Genomic DNA, 14,422 nt, shown 5'->3' on the forward strand with positions numbered 1-14,422 from the left:
GTGTCACTGTAGAGAAGCTGCAGAAGAGCTGTAGATGAGCTGTACAGTCACTATAGACTCACTAGAGAGACACTACAGAGGAGCTGTAGAGTCACTATCGAGTCACTACAGTGGAGCTGTAGAGTCACATGTGGCTGCACAGCTTCATGTTAAAGAAAATGACTCAGACCAACTCACGCTGCAAAGTTTTCTGCAACTGAATTTTGAACCTCGTTGACATCAAATGAGTTTTTAATCCCAAAGTGGATTCATGGATAAAAGGGTTTGTGTTTAAAAGAGCAGAAATCTGGAGCGGAATCGATCACCTGAACTCTGCAGGCGAACCACGGCCGTAAGAACCTGAACTGTGGAGTCATATCGACATGCAGAGCCACACCACGATTCTGGACTGAATTCACCGAACTGCAGTGACCTCTAGGTTAAAAGTTAGACAATTACAGGGCCCTGCCTTCATTAGTATTTCATCTTCAGTGTGTGAGAGTGTAGAGCGACCGGAGGCCTCAGTGGTTTGAATTAATGAGCAAAAGTTTTTGGCAGTCCTCCCTGTGGACTGCACTACTTATACCGAGCTTGCAGATGATGTTGTGGTGTTGGAGCATCAGTATTCACTGGTGTTTAGCATTCACTGCTTATTGCCATTGAGTCCACAGCTGCTCTGTACAGTGCCGTGCTGGATTCTGAGCTGGACTTCACACATATACGTGCACAGCGGGAGACAAAGCGGGATTCTTCTTCAGCTTCTGTGTGATCGGCCATTTGAGGCGCTGTGACGCAGCCAGTCGAGAGAAAACTGCAGCCAGTTCACCTCGTCCCCAGCCAGAGGCCATTACTGTGGACTGTGTTTCACTTCAGCCTCAGTCAAGAGGCATTAAAGTGTTTCTCCGTGGTCCAATCAGAAGGCTGGAGGAAGGAAGTACCTTCAACTGTCTGAGCTCACACTGCCCCTCCGCCATAGATTGGTGGAGGGGCCCACCTCAGGCAACACATTACAACTGAAACTGAAAGGTGTGTGTTGACTCTGCAGGGACACTGTCAGAAGTTGTCAAAACATTATGCAAAAGAAATGGAAGATAAAGCAGGAACCTGCCAAGGCCGTGAACAAGAGGGATAAGAGAGGGATCCTGGAAAAATACTGTGAGCACTGAGATACCTGTGATGCTGCCATTAAAGCTCGCTACCTTGTTGCTGTCAAATAGCCTCAAAGCCATGCTGTCAGGGGGATTTTGTGTTGTTTCCACTGTTATTAAGAAATATATTAAAACATCGTTTTCTTTGATGTTTTTACCATGTGCTTGGTGTTTTGTCCAGATTGCAGCCTTGTGTGGGCCGGGTTTGGCCCATGGGCCTTATGTTTAACACCCCTGGTATAGAGCATCCAGAATATGCCATCTAAGTAGCCAGATTTTAATTCAACCTGAAAGGATTCACAGTAACAGAGATGGGTTAGAAGAGCTTTATTGGATATGAAGACAGTGAATTGACAGTGAATCGATGGTGTGAATGCGTGGGCACGATGATCGAGGATTATTCTTTGCCCCAAAGTCCGGACACTGCTGGTGGTGAGGAAGAGGATGAGGCCTGTGGAGAGCAATTCAATTTAACTTTTAGTATGTGGCACAGTCATTTATATGTCCTTTTTTTAAACAGAGAGACGCCTAACAAATCCACATGAGCAGGCAGAGCGACTGTGGAAAGGAAAAAAAAGTTTCTCGAGCAGGAAGAAACCTTTGCAGAACCAGGCACAGAGGTGGCGGCTTTCTGCTGATCCAGTTAGGGTCAGGAGATAGAGGAGGGAAGGGTAAGGCAGATCGAGGTAGGGATTCGATCGTCGCTTCTGGTAGGGTACGGACGCAGACTGGACGATGGGCGCTGATAGAGCCGAGACCAGGCGGAGGTGTGGCAGAGGCAGTAGCACCACTGCTGGAAGCCGCCAAGGCGGTGAACAAGAGGGATAAGAGAGGGAACCTGGGTTTGGCAGGGGTTTGGCTGCCATGTGGCTGTGCCTGAAGATGATTGGATGGTGTCAGTCGTCCGGGCTGAATTACCGCTTCAAGCTCCATTTTCAGTCGTTTCCTTCTCATTCTGTGTTTTCAGGTGGCAGAGCACAGGATGTCTGGGAGAAATCCCGCCTTTAGCATCTGCTTTTCACCTAAATCACCACAAGAAGGTAAATAACGGCAGATTTAACTTACTAACACTCTGCTTCTTGTTTCCCTGGTGTTGATTCTTTAGCTTCCAGGAAGGTTTCGCTCATATTAAATGGTGAAGAGAAGTTTATTTAAGTCTGTGTGAGTCTGCGACTGCTGCATTTCGCCCCAACATTTACTTTATCGTTACATCTTTAATTAAAAAGTTGGATTTCCTTGCAGCACATTTCAGATGCTGCGTTTCATTGAAGTTGATAGAAAGAAACCAGCAGGTGAAGGAGATTCCAATGAAAACATGGTTTCTTTACAGACTGCAGAATTTGTATAATGCCAAATACAACCCACTGATTGATTTCTTCTTTCTTCCTGTTAATCCACAGACATGGTCAGTTAATCTAAAAAGTTCTCAGATTACCATGAGGCCATGACTGTTAGAGCAGGAGCTTGTCCGTCTTACTGTGATAGAAAATCATGAAGTACTTAAAAGTTTCTTATATATATGCCATATAAAATATTGTTTGATTATACCAGATTTATCAGAGGCTGTCAGGAAATGTTTTAAATATGTTCCTTTGACAACTCCGCATTAGTGCTTTTACATCACATGTCGGTGAATTGACACCAGCTTCATGACTTTGTGAGCTGCTGTCTGTGTCAGACCAGCATCTGAACACATCTGAGTGCCAGTCACTCGTTGTGCACCCGTCATGTGACTCCAATTGTCTCCAAACATACAAACTTTGTAAGGAAAACGACAGGAGGAAGTCTCCAGTCTTCAGCTTCTCTCACCCCATGATGAAACACTGAGCAAGATCAGGGTGAACGTTACGTTACGAAGACGTGCAGGAGTCAAGGTCACCGTAGAGGACGCTCATGGATGTGTCTTGAATGAGGAAGTTCGGTCGTGAAAGAGCGTTCAGCTCGCAGTGACTGCATGATATCTGTGGCCGTGGCTTGGGTTGGGAGGTCGTCTCACAATCAGAAAGGTTGCAGGTTCGAGTCTCCACATGTTGAAGTGTCCTTCAGCAAGACACCGAAGACGGACTAGGCACCTCGCATGGCAGCCGAGTGAATGGGTGAATGTGATGAACGAGGTAAAGTGCTTTGGGATGCTTAGGAATCTTAAAACCATGTAATGTGTATGTAGCTAATTTCACATCACGTGGGCTTGTCAATAGAGCTGCTGAACTCAATCCCTCTTATTTAAGGCCTCGTTCACACTGCAGGGAAATGCAACCCAATTCTGATTTTGTGATCACAGTGAGTCATATCCGTCCGTTTTGTGGCCGTGTGAACGCGCCAATTCCAATTTTTCCTCACACCAGACCCAGGCTTCCGTCATATGTTGATATTTTTCTAAATGCGACTGCGTCGTCATTGACGTGTGACTGACGTCATGGAAAAGTGCTGGAGGAAGCGTCTCCGCCAAAACGTTAAAAACTGTGCTCTCTTTTTTCCTCTTTCTCCTTCTTCTCTCCTCGTCATTTCGTCTAGATATTTGTCGTCTTGTATTTAACAACCACTTGAAAATCGACCTACAGGCGGACCAGGGTTGGCAGATATGGCGGGTATCCCCCACTTGGGGAGCCAAACTCTTTTACCTTTTACTTTGTTAATTTGGTGCATTTGTGTGTTTACGTGCATTTGTGTGTTCTTCATTACATATATAATAGTTTTACAGTTTTAACATGGTTTTGACACTGGCTGAGATTAGGGCTTGTTTTTATTGAGGTGTGTGGGTTTTACCTCGTTTGTGCTCAAAACAGTGATTCACATGTGGCAACCCTGGTGCTGACGGCGCGTCATCCATCTTTCTGTCAACAGGGTCTTCTGTGCTCTGGGGCCCGAACCCGTCTGGTCCGATCACGTTCACACAGCAGTCTAATGAAGGTTGTGTTTAAAATGTAATGTGACTGACAACCCAAAAAATCCGATCCCAGCAAAAAATCGGAATTGAGCATCAAGAGCTGCAGTGTGAACGGAGCCTGAGAGTGAAGGCAGGTTCACCTGGACAGGTGAGTGTTGCAACACAGGACACACACACACACACACACACACACACACACACACACACACACACACACACACACACACACACACACACACACACACACACACACACACACACACACACACACACACACACACACACACACACACACACACACACACACACACACACACAAACAAACTGGAGTGCTCCTCCTCCTCCACACGTCATGACTATCTCCTGTATTGTCAGTGTGATGCTGTTACTCTTCACTTTGATTACAAATTCCAATAAAAATCACAGAAATGACTTGTGCTGTTCCTCATTCGTCATCATGAATATGAATCTCCACCTGGACAGACAGAGGAAGTCCCCAGTGTTCCCGTTGGTGTTTGAAACGTTGCAGTCTGCATCGACAGCCTCCATCAGTTTCAGAAAAATCCTTTGTGTTTCTGCAGCAGATGTTCTCCTAGAGAAGATTCTGGAGTTTCTGAAGGTGAACTCCGAACTGGAAAAATAGAAATGTGTTATGAAAGAGTTATAAAATCCCAAGCAGCTGATGTAAATATGTCAATCCGAGAGGAGACGATGCTGTTTGGAGAACGAACTGGGCATGTTGATTTCTGCACACCATTTCCAGAGAGCAGAATCGTCAGTCCACCATGGGGCAGATTTAACATCCTATTAAAAAGATGATTTTCTTTCAACATTTGAAAATCAGTGAACACATCTCTGATTAGTTTGTCTTGATAGATTTGAATTAATGAGCCTGTTTTGAAGAATTGTCACCAGATTATACTTTGTCGACATTGGCTTTGGAAATTAAATTCACTTTTCATATACAGTTTGTAATAACTTTACTTTGAGGACCATTTATAGGGTTTATCTACTTCATTGTCCAATAATGATGCTCAGGAGTTGTTCCCCCAGCCTTTTTCAAAGTGCTAACACTGTTTCATCGGTCTGACTGGATGCAGGCAGGCTGAGACCTCCGGGTCTGTTGGACAGCGCCGTGGACCGGCGGTCTCTCTGTGTTCACTAAACCAGCAGCCACAAGCACATTATCACAGAAATGAACACTGTTACACTCTTATACATATTCCCTTGGGGTCTGATCACATTTGCCAGACTAATTCTATCAATTTAATTGATTTTAAATGGGCTGGGATGGCATAGTATACTATGTTGTTGAAGAGGTTAAAACCAAGATGACATGACATTGGTACACGCCAAAACGTGCACCGCCAAATCTCAACCACCTGCCTGCATAAAGCCACGTGCATTGTATGGATTAATTAACAGGGTAAACACATTTTCCACTGACTAAATCCTCAACTTTGGCAGTAAAGAGCCCTCAGCACTCAATCAGATGCGGTTTTATTCACGCTTTAGGCGACACTCTGGAGGGAGCTTATTGTTCTGATGGAGATTTAGAGACGTAGTGAAGGAGCCAGGGAGCCAGCCTGTGTGCTATAAGTCTGGAAACTGTTTTACTATCACCGAAGGCCTTTGTAAACTACACGATTGAATAAACAAACATGTGTTTATTGCTTCCATTCCACTGTATACTTGGATATTAGATTTATTCTCAGTCACTTTTCACAGCTGCCAAATCCAGACATTTCTGTCTTTATGTCTGGACTTTCTTTTTAGCCTCTGGTTTCAGGGCCTGGACTGGTTCATTAGTCTATGAGGTAAATAATTAAGTTAAGGAATTTAATTAAGTTAGGGTTAGGGTTACCAACTGAAGCAATTCAGTTAAGTCCATCCATCCATCCATCATCCATCCATCATCCATCCATCCATGCATCTATCCAGCAGAGAAGTCCAGGCATCCCAGTCTCCTGTAACTTCCTCCAGCTCTTCTGGGGGAACCCCGAGCCGCTCCCAGGCCAAGCCAGAGATATACTCTCTCCAGCGAGTCCTGGGCCGATCGGGGCATCCTCTCAGTTGGATGTGCCTGGTAGACCTCTAAGGGGAGGCCACCTTAATCAGATGCCTGAACCACCTCAACTGGCTCCTCTCACTATGGAGGAGTAGCGGCTCGACTTTGAGTCTCTCCTGATGGCTGAGCTCCTCACTCTATTACAAAGACTGATGCCCTCCACCCTGGGCAGAAAACTCATTTTGGCCGCTTGTATCCGCAATCTCATTCTTTCAGTCATGACCCAAAGTTCATGACCAAAGGTGAGGGTGGGGATGTAGACCGACCGGTAAACAGAGAGCTTTGCTTTACAGATCAGCTCCGGTACAGGGACTGCATTACTGCAGCCACCTGTCCTTACCTGTGGCTGATCTCATGATCCCTCCTCCCATCACTCGTGAATAAGACCCTGAGATACTTAATCTCCTCCACCTGGGGAAGGTCCAACCCCCCCTACCTAGAGAGGGCGTGCCATCATTCCATGAGAGGACCAAGGACTCAGATTCGCAGTGCTGATTCACATTCCAACCACTTCACACTCCGCTGTGATCCGTTCCAGTGAACGGTGGAGGCCGTCATGCGACGCCGCCAGAAGGACAAATCGCAGAGACGTCACCCTCCAGCTTCCCTACATGATGCCCTCCTGCACCCGGCTGTGCCTCGACATCCTCCATGTACTGTAGATCATGAACAAAAGGGGTGACAGGGCGCAGCCCCAGCGGAGTCCAGCGCCCACCCAGAAGAAGTCTGTCTTGGTGCTGAGTATACGGACGCAGCTCTCACACCAGGAGTACAAAGACCGGATTGCCTCCAGCAGCGGTTCTGGTGCGCCGTACTCCCTTAGCTTCTCCCACAACACATCTCAGGGGACATTGTCATAAGCCTTCTCCACAAAACACATATAGCCTCACAGAACCACGCAGCCCCACGAACGGTGCTGAACAACACGGTACGACTGAACAGTTAGGGAGCTTTGTCTGGGCAGCGTTGTTAACTTAGCCTGAAGCTAACATGCAATGTATTTTAATGTGTTGCGTTCAAGCACACCATCGTGAGTACGAGACCTGCTTCTTCGCCTCAGACACCAGAGATCCAGGTGAGCCCAAGGGCCACTCCGATCTCTGTGCAAAGAAACCGGGAATCGGAACCGACCCTTCTCGTCAGAACTCTCTTTCTCTATTCTCCCTCTTTACTAACCACGACTTTGTGTCCGCTGCCCTCATGTTGTTATCTGATCGAGATTAGATCAACACACACATCGTCACATTTAGCAACCAAACTGCTATGGTGTGCCGCTGAGCACATCCGTACGGTCACCCGAGTTCTGGCTGCATGTTCCGACATCCAGTTAGATCTCTAGTGTTCAGAACCGGGCTGACAAAGCCGTCCAGTCGTTACGCTAACAGTTCTGCTTCGGTGAAACCGTGCCCCTCCGTGAGACCCCCCAGCACAAGCACGCGGCGGGCGTCTTGCTTATCTGGTCGTTAAGCAACCCCAGATAAGCCCCCAGAAAGAGCGAGTCAAACGCCTCCAGTGGTCGTCATGGTCATCACACCGAACCTGACATCTGCCTCCATCTGGTGGACGTTTGAGGTCATTACACCCCCACTCAGACTCCAGACTCATCTCACTCAAACACACACACACACACACACACACACACACACACACACACACACACACACACACACACACACACACACACACACACACACACACACACACACACACACACACACACACACACACTTTCTTTGTACATAGTGTTTGTGGTTTTGTAGATTAGATCTCATGTTAGATGTCGTTTGCTACTTGAATGTGTTGATTTATGAGATGATTTCAGAATTATTTATGAATTAATACATTTTTGTAAATAAACGCCTGTTAGCTGAATTGAACAATTCCTGGTGATTATTGCGTATTTATTGTTGACATTAGCTGGTTTGTAACAGTCTATGTTCAGATATCAGGCCTTCTCTTTTATTTAAGATTTTACACAGAAACATTAACTAAAATAAACCTTTTTCCAAATGAGACTGATATTTTGGTAATTAGCTATTTCCAGATTCTCTGGTAGTGCCCCCTTTTCATTATTAGTAGATAAATAATGAATTTATTATTAATTATTAATAATAATTATTAATACATTTTCATTAATAAATAATTGTTTCATTATAATTTATCAACTTTAAGTAATTAATCACTTAATTTAGCAGTTTTTAATGAATAAATGACAGATTACTTCCATTAACAATTTACATGTTTCATAAATCACTTTCAGTAATCTATTACATACAGTAATTTAATGCGAATAAACAACCATAAATCCCAACAGTCAGTATGGTTGCCATGAGGTAAGAGTAGCATTGCAAACATGAAAAACATTCATAATGTGTGTGTCTTGTGTTCATTCCTTCTGTGCCACACACATTAGAGGCGCGGAGCTCTGACGCAAGGTGACCTGGACTCGTTTGGAGCTCAGAGTTTCACCTGGGGGTATTTCAATGGATAACACATTCCACCTGCTGAGCCATAATAACTCATGTGTTATTTCTTTCATCAGTTGTAAGACTGGAATAACAGTGACTTGTTAATAAAGTATTTGATGCGGATGCAACCAGAGTGGATATTATTACGGTTGTTGGTGCTGTTATTTTTCTAGTTCCATCTGTTTCGTCAGCAACATGTTTCCACACCAACCTTCTCCAACATATAACAACAAACAAAAGTAATGTGGTCCATTCAAATGAAGATGCTTCTATTTCTCTTGTTTTGTCGATCAAATTGGTCTAGTGCACAGATTTATGTATATATTTATATATACTTTAATGGAAAATGTGGTACTATTTGTGTTTTTGTCTTTATGTCAGATACATGATTTCCAGAGCCACATACAGTTTTCTTTTGGAGCCACTCAGGAATGGGGAATATTGTTATATAATAAAATCAAAACACAACAGTACCAACAAAATACCTAGTAGTCAATATTTACTAATAAATATTCAAGTTCCTTCGTGTAAATCAATGGTATAATACCTTGGGAAGTCTGTTGTTAATAGCTGTTAATTGTTCTGAATAATAGTAAATCAAGAAAACCATAAAATAAAATTAAGATATAATGGCCAAATCTTTTTATAAAAAAATTTTTTTTTACTTTCTGGAAATTATATTTGTCATCTTGAGCCAATATTTAAAAAGTAAAATCAGGATTATCAAAATGTTTCCACAACAGTTGAAATTTTAGAACGACGTAATTAGAAAGTTTTTCAATTTATAATTCTAATTCCTAGGGTTTGTAGGAACCATGATGTGAATTGTGGGGGTACTGGGGGATACAGTACCCCCCTAGTTAAGCACACCTGTGTCCCTCGTGTTGAGTCTGATTCTCAACGACCAAAGATTCTGAGCCATCACTGACTGAGTTTGAGTCCCGAGTCTAACTTATCTAGTTTGAGTAAAGCTCCTAGACTGGCTGCAGTGCTCCACTCCGGCACATCCAAATAGCTCAAATAAAAGACCAAATGATTTTCACAAAGTCCAGGTCATTACATCTTCTTTTTATTTTATTGTTTTACTATTTTTTTCTCCAGTTGATTGCTTCCTCCTTTTAAATTCTAACCAAACAGCTGTATTTCTTACCCAGCCAAGCCCCTCAGGGCACCCCAACCTTTATATTCCACATCCCCCATTTATGAGAAACAGCCATTTCTTTTTCAAAACAAGTACAATTCCCTGAAGCCGCTCTTCACTCTGATGGCAGAGCCTGTGAAATATGGAGTTCTTCCGGCGTAGAAAACTGCAGATAATTTCTTGACCAACGATGTAGTGTAAAATGTAGTGTAAAATCAAAATGCGACAAACACATGAATGTATATATATATATATATATATATATATATATATATATATATATATATATATATATATATATATTCACACACCTTGCAACAGCAACATATGAAATCAAATCACATATCAACAAAGATACTGAATTTGCTTCGTGAACGGCCAGATATTACATTAAACAGTTGCATGACAGTGTGATTTTTGTCAAATGAGCAGAGAGAGAGAGGAAAAGAGAGGGGAGGGGGGGGGGGGGATTGTAAATATGTCACATTACTTAATTTTATTTCAAAAATACTCTACTCTCGACTGTTTCCTCCATTTTTTACACATATATCCTTACAAATAGAGCAGCAAGGATGCACACATACTTTATTTATTAGGTTCCAGGATGGTCAAAATGATTTAGTTCTCATATTCCCTGAAACCCTCAGTGTATTTTGTTCAAGAAAATGAGTTGCAGGCCACAAGCATTGTGAACGGGGGCCAGATGGCCCTTAATAAAGAATTTCCTCCAGGGGTTAATGAAGTACGTCTGATTCTGATTCTGATTATCTTGAGCGGTTGTCATCCTGAGATCAGCTGCTGACACGTTCTGAAACGCTGCCGACCCACTACAGTTCTCTGTGTGACTGCTACGACTGCCAACCAACAGAACTGCAGCAAACTAAATGACTAAAAAAGTAGAAATCAACCAAAGTCATTTTTCACAATCTCAAGGACGCATAAGACCTCACCACATGCACTTCCTGTTTCAGCTTTTATTTTTCTAGTCAACAAAATAACATTGTTGTTCTTGAGCAGGTGAGCTTTTAAAACTGCAGAAGTCACAGTTACCTGTCAAGAAATGTCCGTCTGAATCCATCCAGCCTTCAGCAGCATCTCAACACGTCGACTCTGGATGCAAATACAATGCGCTGCATGTTATGGATGCTCTAGATCCAAGCTGCCAGAAAATGTTTTGTTTATGGCCATTTTTCACCAGCATTTGTCATCTCATTCTTTCATCAGTGTGTTGATGAATGGAGATGATCAGTGAGTCCAAGGAAAATGATGCAGCGTGTGATTTTCCAGCGTGGGTGTGACACTGGAATAATGCGAGAGCTATCAGAGTAATGAGGTGACACTGAGACTCGACCCAGCCTCATCTGTCTCTATTTGGATGTGTTCTCCTCTGCAGCCACCGGCCGGCTGCCTTTCATTTCACTTTCGGAACATTTCCGGAGTTGCACCAAGGTCATCGAATTATTAGATAATAAATATGACAGATTCTTCAGGCTGCTTCAGTTAGTGCCCAGACGTCCTGTTTATCTTCGCTGACACTCAGACATTGCCTAATTGAACTTCCACTTCACAGTAAACTGCATCCTAGAGCATGAGAGCATCAGTCTGTGAACGCTATAACACATACCCATAAAACCCTGATGTATGGCACCTTCAACACACCGTGAATCATACGGTAGATTCACAATGGACCACATTCAAGTTCAAGTTAAAACTAGTAAATTCCAACATCTGTGACTGTGTCACCGTCTATAAAGATATAAGAGCAGTTCTCCTTTTTTTTTTTTTTTTGTTTCATGCTTTTTATCATACAGTATAGTTCCTAATAAAAGAGCATCGCCTAATATCTGGTCATATAATTTTTACAGCTTGAAACAGATGTGGGCAACACAGTGACGCAGTGGTTAGAGCTGAACAGCGAGAAGGTTGTGTGTGTGTGTGTGTGTGTGTGTGTGTGTGTGTGTGTGTGTGTGTGTGTGTGTGTGTGTGTGTGTGTGTGTGTGTGTGTACCGCGACGCCAAGCCTTGCCCACCAACCCCAGCGGCCACCCCGGCCCCGCCACAGGCCGGCCACAGAGAGGACCGCCCCCAAGGTGGCCTGGGGGCAACGCTGGATCCCCCAGCGCCCCCCAGCAATCCCAACTCACCTAAGAAAAAACCAACGGTTGTGGAAGGATCTGATGGAGGTCGGGTCAAGATCAAGCACCCCCTCCCAGCAAGGAGCCACAGTACCGGCCAACGCCTCATGCATCGAGGAGAACCCCAGGTCCCCAAGGGAAGGGAAAAAGGGGAAGAAGGTGAAGACAACAGGGGGCGGCAGGGGGAAGCAGAGGTTGAGTGGAGGAGGCAGAAGGGCAGAAGGGCAGGAGGGCAGCCCCACCACCCCGACAACCCCCAGGGAGACCCAGAAACACCAGGTGAGGGAGGCCCCCGCCCCCCTGAGGCCCCGCCCCCTGAGGCCCCGCCCCCCTGGTGTTCACCTGATTTCACTCATCAGTGTTTCAGCTTCAATTCATGTCAATTTTATTTCTACAAATACAACACAGTCATTTCAAGGTACTATTACAGAGAAAAACCAAACGTTCCACATGTGCAAGCAGAGGAGTAGAATGAGAAACTCCCCTCTAACAGGAAGAACCCTGCAGAACCACCATCAGAGGTGGCAGCTTTTTGTTGTTCTGGTCGGCGTCAGGTGAGAAAAAGAGATTCGAACCCTGGTTCAAGTTTTGGAAAACTATAAAATCTATGAATGAATCTGCACAACCATGTCAGTCTTCTGGTCTAATGTCGGCATCTCTGAACAAGCTGTTGTGTTTGTGTTTCCTCTAAGTACGTTGGTTTCCTCCCACAGCCCAAAAACACGCATGTGAGCATAACTGGTGACCTGAATTGCTCCGAAGCCGGGATCAGCTCCAGCAACCCTGAACAGGATAAGCAGTGTAGAAGATGGATGGATGATAAAGACGTTGGTTCACCGTTCACTTTTCTACCAGAAAGAGACGTCTTAATAGAGACGTCTTTTCAACGACCTCAGCAAGACGTTGTTTCACCTTTCTACCATATATAGACCATAAAGCAGGGGTCTCCAACTCCGGTCCTCGAGGTTCCCTGTCCTGCATGTTTTAGTTCTCTCCCTGCTTCAGCATACCGGAACCTAATGATGATGTCATCACCAAGGTTGTGAAAAAGCCCAATAAGGAGCTCCTCATTGCAGCCAGGTGTGCTGCATCTGGCAGAATAATGTTTTTGAATGTTAGAATTGTTTCTATAGTTTTTAGTTCAACATTTGCTGTGTTCTATACTTGTGACCTGATTTAAATGTACCAATCAGTTGTGTTTAATGAGTTTAAATCGGAAAGTTTGCATAGTTTTGAAAATGGTGAATGCAGTTTGTTGAATTTCCGGTCAGATGTCAATATTTCCTATAAAAACTGACACACCAGGAAAGATGCAGCTGATGGATCCACAACTGACAAACATCCTTATCGTGTAGTATGTACGATCATAGAATAGAATAGAATAGAATAGAATAGAATACTTCATTAACCCCAGATGGGTACTCTTGAATGAAGTTATATAAACAAGGCCATATGAGGCTTTTACCAGGTTAAATGAGGCCACAGCTGTAGTTATACATGCTTTCTATCAACATTTGTTTTAAATATTGTTTTGGGCCCAAGTGGGATTTGTTTGGCTCCAAAAAATCAGAAATCTTTTTAAGTCTGTGAGCATCAGAAATCATCATCAGCAGAAACCTTTGGGAACTTTTGAAACCCCCACTATCACACCAAATTCCAGCTCCTATTCTGCTTTTGTGAAAACGTGCACGTTCGGGCACCAGACTCTCTCCGTATGAATAATTAATGACTGTTTGATTGAATTGTGGTTAAATAATTTAATTGCTGACCTTTCCATTTGGCTGACCTATTTAACTGATACGACCACACATCTGTTGGAAATAGAGTGCTGAATAGCTGCTCTGAAGTGTTTATTAGATACTGGCATTTAACAGGTCAATAAAGAAAATTTACACAGGCCTCTGTGCTTCACTCTCTGCAGATATACACACATTACATTTGAAACTGCTGAGTATGGAGTCCTAATTAGAGTCACTGTGTCTACGTCCTCTCCAATTGCAGTAATTTAAAGGACCGCCCTTCGAAAAGATGCTGTTGGCGTGAAACACAAGTATAACTTTTGTTCATTCTTTTCTTCCTTTCAGTCTGATATTTGTTTGACTGGAGCTGAATGCAGCGATGAAGAACTAATCAAAGCGATAAGACCCATGAGTGGATTCTTTCATGTGGACTTTGTCCATCTTCACACTCCATCTCATTTTTCTTTCCTGTCTGACCTGGGACTGATGACATATCAGCCACACAGTCTATTTAGCAGCCGGGATAAATAAATGGAGGCCATGTGATGAACCGACCAGCTGTACAGAGCATATCCAGTATCGGAGGAAAGGACAGGGACAGAGAGCAGCCAAACAATCAGCAACTAAAATGAATGCTGGCTTTGGATATATCTAGGAGCTTATCTCCCCTAAGTTATTGTTTCTTCAAGGTGAAGCCTAGCGCGACCAACGCCATGGCAACTGCTCGCCATCAGATCTACAAACGGCAGATACATATAAACCTTGAAACCTTGGTCACAGCAGTAGAAATTCCATATCGAGTATCACTGATGTGCACTTAGCCTGGGAACCATTTGTGTTTGGTGTTAGGATACATTC

The sequence above is a fragment of the Lipophrys pholis genome, assembly GCF_963383615.2.
Source record: "Lipophrys pholis genome assembly, chromosome: 22".
Taxonomy (NCBI): domain Eukaryota; kingdom Metazoa; phylum Chordata; class Actinopteri; order Blenniiformes; family Blenniidae; genus Lipophrys; species Lipophrys pholis.